The following is a 9,988-nucleotide window of genomic DNA, read 5'->3' as shown; positions in this document are numbered from 1 at the left end:
CGAGTGGTGCTGGGGGACACTGGACAGCTACATGTAAAACAAATAGCAACCCAAGCACCCATCAACAGCTGACTTGTTTAAAAACGTGTATATATATATATATATATATATATATATGGAAAAGAAAAGGAAAGATATACCCATTTGAATGTAGAGTTGCAAAGAATAGCAAAGAGAGATAAGAAAGCCTTCCTCAGTGGAAGGCTTTAGAGGAAGAAATAGAGGAAAACAATAGAATGGTAAAGACTAGAGATCACTTCAAGAAAATTAGAGATACCAAGGGAACATTTCATGCAAAGATGGGCTCAATAAAGAAACGTAAATGGTATGGACCTAACAGAAGGAGAAAATATTAAGAAGAGGTGGCAAGAACACACAGAAGAATTGTACAAAAAGATCTTCATGACCCAGATAATCACGATGGTGTGATCACTCACCTAGAGCCAGACATCCTGGAATGTGAAGTCAAGTGGGCCTTAGGAAGCATCACTACGAACAAAGCTAGTACAGGTGATGGAATTCCAGTTGAGCTATTTAAAGTCCAAAAAGATGATGCTATTAAAGTGCTGCATTCAATATGTCAGCAAATTTGGAAAACTCAGCAGTGGCCACAAGACTGGAAAATGTCGGTTTAAATTCCAATCCCAAAGAAAGGCAATGCCAAAGGATGTTCAAACTACTGCACAATTACACTCATCTCACACACTGGTAAAGTAATGCTCAAAATTCTTCAGGCCAGGCTTCAGCAATACATGAACCGTGAACTTCCAGATGTTCAAGCTGGTATTAGAAAAGGCAGAGGAACCAGAGATCAAATTGGCAACATTTGCTGAATGATCAAAAAAGCAAGAGAGTTCCAGAAAAACATCTATTTCTGCTTTATTGACTATGCCAAAGCCTCTGACTAGGTGGATCACAATAAACTGTGGAAAATTCTGAAAGAGATGGAAATACCATATCACCTGATCTGCCTCTTGAGAAATTTGTATGCAGGTCAGGAAGCAACAGTTAGAACTGGACATGGAACAACAGACTGCTTCCAAATCAGAAAAGGAGTACGTCAAGGCTGTATATTGTCACCCTGCTTGTTTAATTTATATGCAAAGTATATTATGAGAAACACTGAGCTGGAGGAAGCACAAGCTGGAATCAAGACTGCTGGGAGAAATATCAATAACCTCAGATATGCAGATGACACCACCCTTATGGCAGAAAGTGAAGAACTAAACAGCCTCCTGATGAAAGTGAAAGAGAAGAGTGAAAAAGTTGGCTTAAAGCTCAACATTCAGAAAACTAAGATCATGGCATCTGGTCCCATCACTTCATGCCAAATAGATGGGGAAATAGTGGAAACAGTGACACTTTATTTTTTTGGGCTCCAAAATCACTGCAGATGGTGACTGCAGCCATGAAATTAAAAGATGCTTGCTCCTTGGAAGAAAATCTAGGACCAACCCAGACAGCATATTAAAAAGCAGACATGTTACTTTGCCAATAAAGGTCCATCTAGTCAAGGCTATGGTTTTTCCAGTAGTCATGTATGGATGTTAGAGTTGGACTATAAAGAAAGCTGAGTGCCAAAGAATTGATGCTTTTAACTGTGGTGTTGGAGAAGACTCTTGAGAGTCCCTTGGACTGCAAGGAGATCCAACCTGTCCATCCTAAAGGAAATCAGTCCGAATATTCATTGGAAGGACTGATGCTGAAGCTGAAACTCGAGTACTTTGGCCACCTAATGTGAAGAACTGACTCATTGGAAAAGCCCCAGATGCTGGGAAAGATTGAAGGCAGGAGAAGAAGGGGATGATAGAGGATGATATGGCTAGATGGCATCACCAACTCAATAGACATGAGTTTGGGTAAACTCCAGGAGTTGATCATCGACAGGGAGGCCTGGTGTGCTGCAGTCCATGGGGTTGCAAAGAGTCAGACACAACTGAGTGACTGAACTGAATTGATATATATGGAAAAGAAATGGAGTGTTTCATATATATATATATATATATATATATGATATACGTATATGTATGTATGTATATCGTATATACATATATGTATGTAATGTGTATAGATATGGATATATATATCCAGATAAAGATAGTTCTAGGCTGAGGACCTGAGCCACTGAGGTATTAACACAGTCTCACTTTGTAGTCAAAATGAAGATTCTTTCTTACTGACCTAACCCTAACTAAGTACTGCTGAAGCCACTTGCAGCCTCAAATTCTCCTCCTGGTGCTGTGCTGTGCTTAGTTGCTCAGTTGTGTTGACTCTCTGTGACCCCATGGACTATAGCCCTCCAGGCTCCTCTGTCCATTGGGGATTCTCCAGGCAAGAAAACTGGAGTATGTTGCCATGCCCACCTCCAGGGGATCTTCTCAATCCAGTGATCGAACCCAGGTCTCCCACATTGCAGGTGGATTCTTTACCATCTGAGCCACCAGGGAAGCCAGTACTTGTCTCCAAATGCCTGTCCCTGTGCATGTATCTTCTCAGCCAAGCATTGTGGTAAAGGAGAATATTATGGTGCTTGCTCAGAGTATTTCTCTTAGGAACCCAGGCATGCCCAAGTCCTGCCCTACCAATCTCCCTTACTTGAATACTACTCTTCTACTGTGGTAATCAACTGTCAAATCCTAACTAAAAAAAGAATCATAGTGTGTCTTTATTAACATATCTACATATTCCTAATAACTCTCAGTATAGAGTCCAACAAATGCTATATCAAAGCACGAAGCTTAGTCCTTTATATTTAAACTCCTGGGACCAGTTTGGTCGGGCTACAAGCAAGAAAGCATAAAAGCAACCATATATTGAGAATGAGATGGCTTGGACTGCAGAGGATTCCCAAGTGAATGTATATACCCTGGCAAATGGAACAAAACACAGAGAGAGAAAAGGAGAGAGAAACAACTTCTAACATTCAGTGACTCTGCCTACCAATAAAAGTAATCTAATAATTCTGAAATACTTTTTGTTTTCATGTCTCTTTACTGAAGTATAATCTATATATTATGAAATTCACTCATTGTAAGTGTATAGTTAAAACAATTTTTAGTAAATGTACACAGTTATGCAAACATCATCACAATATAATTTCAAAACAATTGCATCACTCCATGAAGTTCTCTCATGTCCACTTGCAACTTATCCCTGCTCCACTCCCAGCTCTAGGCAGCCCCTGATCATCTTCGGTCTCTTCAGCTTTCCTTTTTCTAGAAATTTTATACAAATGGAATTATACAATATACAGTGTTTTCTATCTGGCTTCTTCCACTTTAGTGCAATGTTTCAACATTTATCCATGTTGTATGTAGCAATCGTTTGATCCTTTTTTATTGTTGATTAGCATACCATTGTACAGATATACCAATTGGTGGAGACTTGCATTGCTTCCAGTTTTTGCTATTATGGATAATGCTATATAGACATTCACATACAAGTCTTGGTGGGGATGTATGTTTTTCTTCCTCATGGACAGAGATCTAGGAGTAGGCCTGGCTGCTGCTGGGGTAGTTTCCAGAACCAGCGGAGGGATCCCAAGAGCCTTTCCCCCACCTTCCCAGCTGGCTCCTTTATTTGCTCTTCAGGGAAGCGTGGCCTCCCTTTGCACTCGAGCCCTGGCAGGTGGAAGCAGCTTGTCTTGGACTGGACATGAGAGAGGCAGAACCTCAGAAATGCTGTGGCTTGAGAGACAGAGGCGGTCGGACTGGGCCATCACATGCCTGCTGACTCCCTCTGGGATCAGAGACCATCACCGGGTCCAGCAGCCGAATGGTCAGAGCACCCCAGACCTCCACCCTCGCTTCTACGGACTAGCAGATGGTCCGTGATGTAGATCAGACACAAATTATGTGTGTATTTCAACCCGCTGCTTCCTATCCCCACTGTGGTGTGGAGAGGGCTTGATTCGGAGGACAAGTCTCCTGAGAGCAGGGGCTGGCTTAGTCAGCCTCATGCTCCTTACTGACTCTGCGCCTGGCACTCAGCGGCCTCTCCCTACATGCTGGCTTTCGAATCAATGCCCTATCAAATAGAACCCAGAAAGTCTGCACAGCTAGATCCCCTGTTCACCCCAGGCCATCCCTGGTCCGTATGCTTGCCTTTCTGGCAGCTTCCCTTCAGCCTGCTGACCTCGGTGTGGGGGACACTGGCGGGCTGCCGGCACCGTGCAGCGTTGTCCCCAGCTCCTGTCTTCCCAGGTCGTTCCGTCACGGCACCCTCTACTTGTGAATGTCTGCGTCTCATGGCCCCTGGCACAGGCTTAGGAACAAAATCGGTGCCCAGTAAATATGAGGGGCCGAGGCGAGTGCAAACAACTTAAATTTCAGGAAAGATGGGAGAATGCCGCACTTCACAGATTCCTTCTGCATGCCAGATATATGAAGGGCAGCAGAATATGTCACCCCAAAATATACCACTTTGGCATAAAGATTACTTTGAACTGCAGGCAGTTGAGAAGCGGGTTTAAGAAAACCTCTCCGTTCGCTCCGTATTTACCTAAAAGTAGGGCGGAAGTTCAGAAAGGTGTCCCTTTACCCTTCTCGACCAGAAAGGACTGAAGTTAATCACGGGAAATACCTCTAGACCCTTACCAGCTCAGAGAAGGCACCAAAGGAATCTACCTAACAAATTTTACTAACAAGACTTTGTCTTTCATGGGTTCCCACTCTGTATTTGCCTTCCCACAATTTGCTGGTGTAGAAATTTAAAGTCCTTTCCCTTTTTTTTGTGCCACTTCTCAAAGTGTATTGTTCTTTTGTTAAGATGCCGCAAAGTCTAGGTTGTAATCATCCCCTCGAGTTACCCGTCACTGGTGCTCCCACATATATGTGCAGTGCACATTACTAATTAACTTCTGTTTCTCAAAAAAAAAAAAAGAAAAGAAATCTAGGAATAGAATTGCTGAGTTATATGATAAGCACGTGATTAACTTTCAGGAAAATTCCAAACTATTTTCCAAAGAGGCTGTACCATTTTATATACCCATCAGGAATTTTTCCATATCTTGGACAATGCTTGATATTATCAACCTTTGTGACTGAAGTCATCCTAGTGGACATGACGTGGTATCTTTTTGTGGTTTTAATTTGAATCTCCATACTAATTATGTTCAATATCTTGTGCTAATTAATTATTTGAATATTATATTTGGCGAAACGGCTATTCAAATATTTGGCCAACTTCAAATTGGATTGTCTATCCTCTTAGTATTGATTTTTAAGAGTTCTTTATATGTTCTGAATATGTCCTTTATTAGATATATAATTTGCAAATATTGTCTCCATTCTGTGGATTTTCATTTTACTATTTGTATTTTGATAAGATTTGAAAAAAATTTATGATGTTCAATTTATTGTGTTCTTTTATGGATTGTGCTTTTGGTGTTGTCATACCAAAGAAATCTTTACAAAAAATTTTCTCCTATATTTTCTTCTAGAAAGTTTATAATTTTAGCTCTTATGTTTAGGTCTATGATTCATTTTCAGTTAATTTTTGTCTATGATATAAGCTAAGAGTGTAGTTCATGAATATCCAGTTGTCCCAGCATCATTAGTTTAGAAGACTATGCTTTACCCCATTGACTTGCTCTGGCACTTAGTTGGAGATCACTTGACCGTAAAAGTAAATTTATTTGGAGACTCTCTATCCTGATTCATCTGTCTATAAATCTAACCTTATAATAACACCAAACTGTCTTATTTACTTTAGCTTTACCATGAAATTTAAAATCATGTAGTATACAAAAGAACAAACAAAAGAACCATTTTTCAAAAAACTATTTTGGCTACTAATTCCACATAAATTTTAGAATAATTTCATTTCTACAAAAAAAGTTTCATTGCATCCACAGATTAACTTGAGAGAGACTTGAAATCTTAAGAAGATTGAATCTTCCAATCTATGCACATGGTATATCTCTCCCTTTATTTAATTCTCATTTAATTTTTTTTAGCAATGCTTTGTAGTTTTCAGTGTATGTCTTGTACCCCCTTTGTTAAACTTATCTTAAATATTTTATTCTATGTGAATTTTAAAACCAGCCTGCTAATTTACACAAAATAATGCTGGTGTTTTTGAATCACAATTACATTGAATATGTACACTGATTCAAAGATAATTATGTCTTAAAAATGAGTCAACTAATACATAAAGATGCAATAAATTTTATTTATTTAGAACTTTAATTTCTCCAAGAAATGTTTTGCAATTTTTTATTGAGAAGTAGTATATCTCTTATTACACTTACTAAGTATTTGTTGCTTTTTCAATGCTATAGTAATGTTTAAATTATTTTCATTTTCTAGTTTCTTATTGTTAACATATAGAAAAAGCATTAATTTTTATATGTTGGCTTTGTTTCAAACAATCTTGCAAAGTTCCTTACTAATTCTTAAAGTAGGCTTATAGATTCATTTGGATTCTCTTTACTATAGCAAAGTATATAATTTTGTCACCTATGAATAATAATAGTATTACTATTTCCTTTCTAATTTGTATTCTATTTTTTCATCTTGCCTTATTTCCCTGGCTAGGACCTGCAATAAAACATTGAATGGAAATGAGAGTGAAAATCCTTGTCTTAATCATGATCTTGAGGGAATGCTCTTAGTCTCCTGCCATCTAGAATAATTTTGTCTGTACCTCCTGACCAATCAGCTAAGTTATTTGCTATTGCTCATGAGTTCATATGTATCCATACCTTCTTCTCTCTCCATGAAAAATGGATGATGTACCACTCAAAGCTCTACCCAATGAGAGGCTTTCCCCTACCCTACAAAACTGGTTTTCATTTTCTCATCACATGAACATCACAAGGTGACCCATTGTGAGTCAAGTTCAGATCTTTTTCTTCTTTGTTAGCTGGTCATAGGAAACATTCCACCAGGTCAAAGGTGTGAGCTAAGGGAGCAGGGACATTCAACAGTGGTGAATTCAACAGGGACATTCAACAGTGGTGAATAACATAGGAATGAGAGACAGGTGTTCTTTCAGTTTATTTGTGATGTTTAGATCTGCTTCAGACTGATTATGGATGTATGTATCACTTCCACTGTTGGGATGAATTCATGCTAGTCCTAGCTGGTCTTATGACTGAATTTCAAAAAGATAATATGAAAATAAAAGGTAAGAATCTGTATGTTGAAAAGGACCTCACTGTGCTGAACTTGGAAAACTGGTCATCTCCAAATCCTACCTTAGTATAACTTTTAGACAGTAAAAATAAAGAAAAATCTGGATTCCATGCTAAAAGTCAAAGTTCTTACAAAGGACAGAAAATCCAGCTGTCATGAGACTTCTCTAAGGCAACAAAAGTGAAGAAAGAGTGGAGTGACACACACATGAAGATCACAGATAAAACATGGGGACGTCACTGGTGGCGCAGTGGCTAAGGCTCCATGCTCTCAGCGCCAGGGCCCCAGGTCCCAGCCCCGCTCAGGGGGCTGCATCCCACCTCCCACATCAAGGATCCCCTGTCCTGCAACTAAGACCAGGCACAGCCACATAAATAAATAGCCTAAATAAAGTTTAAAATTTAAAAAAACTATAAAATGTGAACCAAGGAACTTTTTTAGAGCCTATCAAGTTGTCCTTTCAACATGAAGCTATAGGAAAACAGTTTTAAATATGCACAAACTCAGGGAATACTGTATGCCCAATCTTTTCTTGAGGGATTTACTAAAGGACTACTGCTGCTAAGTCGCTTTAGTTGTGTCTGACTCTGTGCAACCCCATAGACAGCAGCCCACTAGGCTTCCCCATCCCTGGGATCCTCAAGGCAAGAATACTGGAGTGGGTTGCTATTTCCTTCTCCAATGCATGAAAGTGAAAAGTGAAAGTGAAGTCGCTCAGTCGTGTCCGACTTCTAGCGACCCCATGGACTGCAGCCTACCAGGCTCCTCTGTCCATGGGATTTTCCAGGCAAGAGTACTAGAGTGGGTTGCCATTGCCTTCTCCTTACTAAAGGACAACCTTTACTAAACCAAGATATAATTAAGGAAACATCAGTAAAAAGACTCATTATAAGATTCAATGCATTTAATTATAGCTCTAACCCTAAAACAAACTGCTGACTAGATGTAAGAATAGTATGTAAAAATATGTTATTACAAAATAGAACTCCACCATTTTTAGAATAAGAAGAGAAGGAAGAGAGAAGAGGGAAAGTAGAATATGCTCATTTATTGCAATATAGGTAGTAGGTAGAATTCAAAGGATACTGCATAGCTGATGAAATCAAATAGTAGAAATCTCAATAAAGGATCCCAAAGAGATTATATATAGAATCAGTATAAGGTTTTCTCTATCATAATTTTGTTGTTGTTGTTGTCATTCAGTAGCTCAGTCGCGTCTGACTCTGCACCCCATGGACTGTGGCACACCAGGCTTCCCTGTCTTTCACCATCTCCTGGAGCTTGCTCAAACTCATGTCCATTGAGTCAATGATGCTACCCAATCATCTCATCCTATGTTGTCCCCTTCTCCTCCTGCCTTCAATCTTTCCCAGTGTCAGGGTCTTTTCCAATGAGTTAGTTCCTTGCATTAGGAAGCCAGAGTATTGCAGTTTCAGCTTCAGCATCAGTCCTTCCAATGAACATTCAGGGTTGATTCCCTTTAGGATTGATTGGTTAGATATCCTTGCTATCATAATTTATATTTCTTAAATACCTAAAGAAATAAACTTAGTAAATACAAAGAAACAAGGAACAATAATAAGGATATACATATAAATATATGTGTTGTAGCTTTATTTCTATAAAAGGAAACTCAGGAAAGATACACTTAAAAAATAAAAGTGGCTACTTATAGAGAGTGGGTGGGAATGGGGCTGAAAGGGTGGGAATTAGACTGAAACATCTCCAAGTATGTCTTTTATGTAGTTTTGATATTTGAAACATTAAAATGTTTTACATATTTAAAACTAATGTAGATGAAAGAATCAAGCCCTAAAATTCCTACAGACATAAACAAACAAAAAACTATGTATCACTAATAAGAATTAATTCAAGAAACTTCTGAACATAACACTCGGAACATCTTTATGAAAATTTAGTTTAAGGACTGAAAGAATTGCAAAGAAATCTGGAACTTAGTACATTTGTAGTTGATAGTGGTATTGGTCATTTGTGTGTACTATAAGATAGAGAATGTGATAAATATATTGGGTTCTCATTGTGGGAGAAGAGAAATAAATATGGAACAAGAGAAGATGTGAAAGAACTCAGCATTGTTGGATATGAAATATCATTATATATATATATATATATATATATATATATATATATATACATTCCATAAGTATAGGAATTGAAGAAATGACAAGTGAGATGCGATGACTAGTGCCCACTTTACTAACAGGAACCAGGTTTCTGAGAAATGACTGAGTCCAGGTCTGGGACAGAAAAAGTGACTCACTGAACCAAAATCAAAGATATGGTCAGACTGATAAGGACATGTCAAAAGTATACACCATTGTCTTCAAATCTAGGACAATCTGAGCACCAAAAAGAATAATGATGTAATGTATTGTGCCATATGGAATAAAAAGAGAAGCTATGAATCCACATTAATACTAAACAAAAGTGGTGGTTAGGAGGACAAGATCTTCTTTACTGAAGAAAACATCTAATATACATAGAAGGAATGGAGGAAAAATTATGATTGTATAGCCATCAGTGTAAAATTCATTCAGGCAATGATGCTGAAACTAGTGGGTAAAATATTGAAATGTCTAATTTTCAAAATATCACCACTCAAATAACTTATCAATTATAATATATACTTGCTAGTTGCCCATACTGAATGCTTGCTTGATAGTAGGTTTATCAACTTTATTCATTGTCTCCCTTCCCTAACTTATTTCCTTACTTCTCTACTGTTTTTTGGGAATCAGTTCCCAAAGATACTGCTGCTGCTGCTGCTGCTAAGTCGCTTCAATTGCGTCTGACTCTGTGCGACCCCATAGACGGCAGCCCACCGGGCTCCC

This window comes from Bos indicus x Bos taurus, chromosome 21, assembly GCF_003369695.1.
Source record: "Bos indicus x Bos taurus breed Angus x Brahman F1 hybrid chromosome 21, Bos_hybrid_MaternalHap_v2.0, whole genome shotgun sequence".
In the NCBI taxonomy this organism is placed as follows: Eukaryota; Metazoa; Chordata; class Mammalia; order Artiodactyla; family Bovidae; genus Bos; species Bos indicus x Bos taurus.
This window is presented reverse-complemented; position numbering follows the sequence as displayed.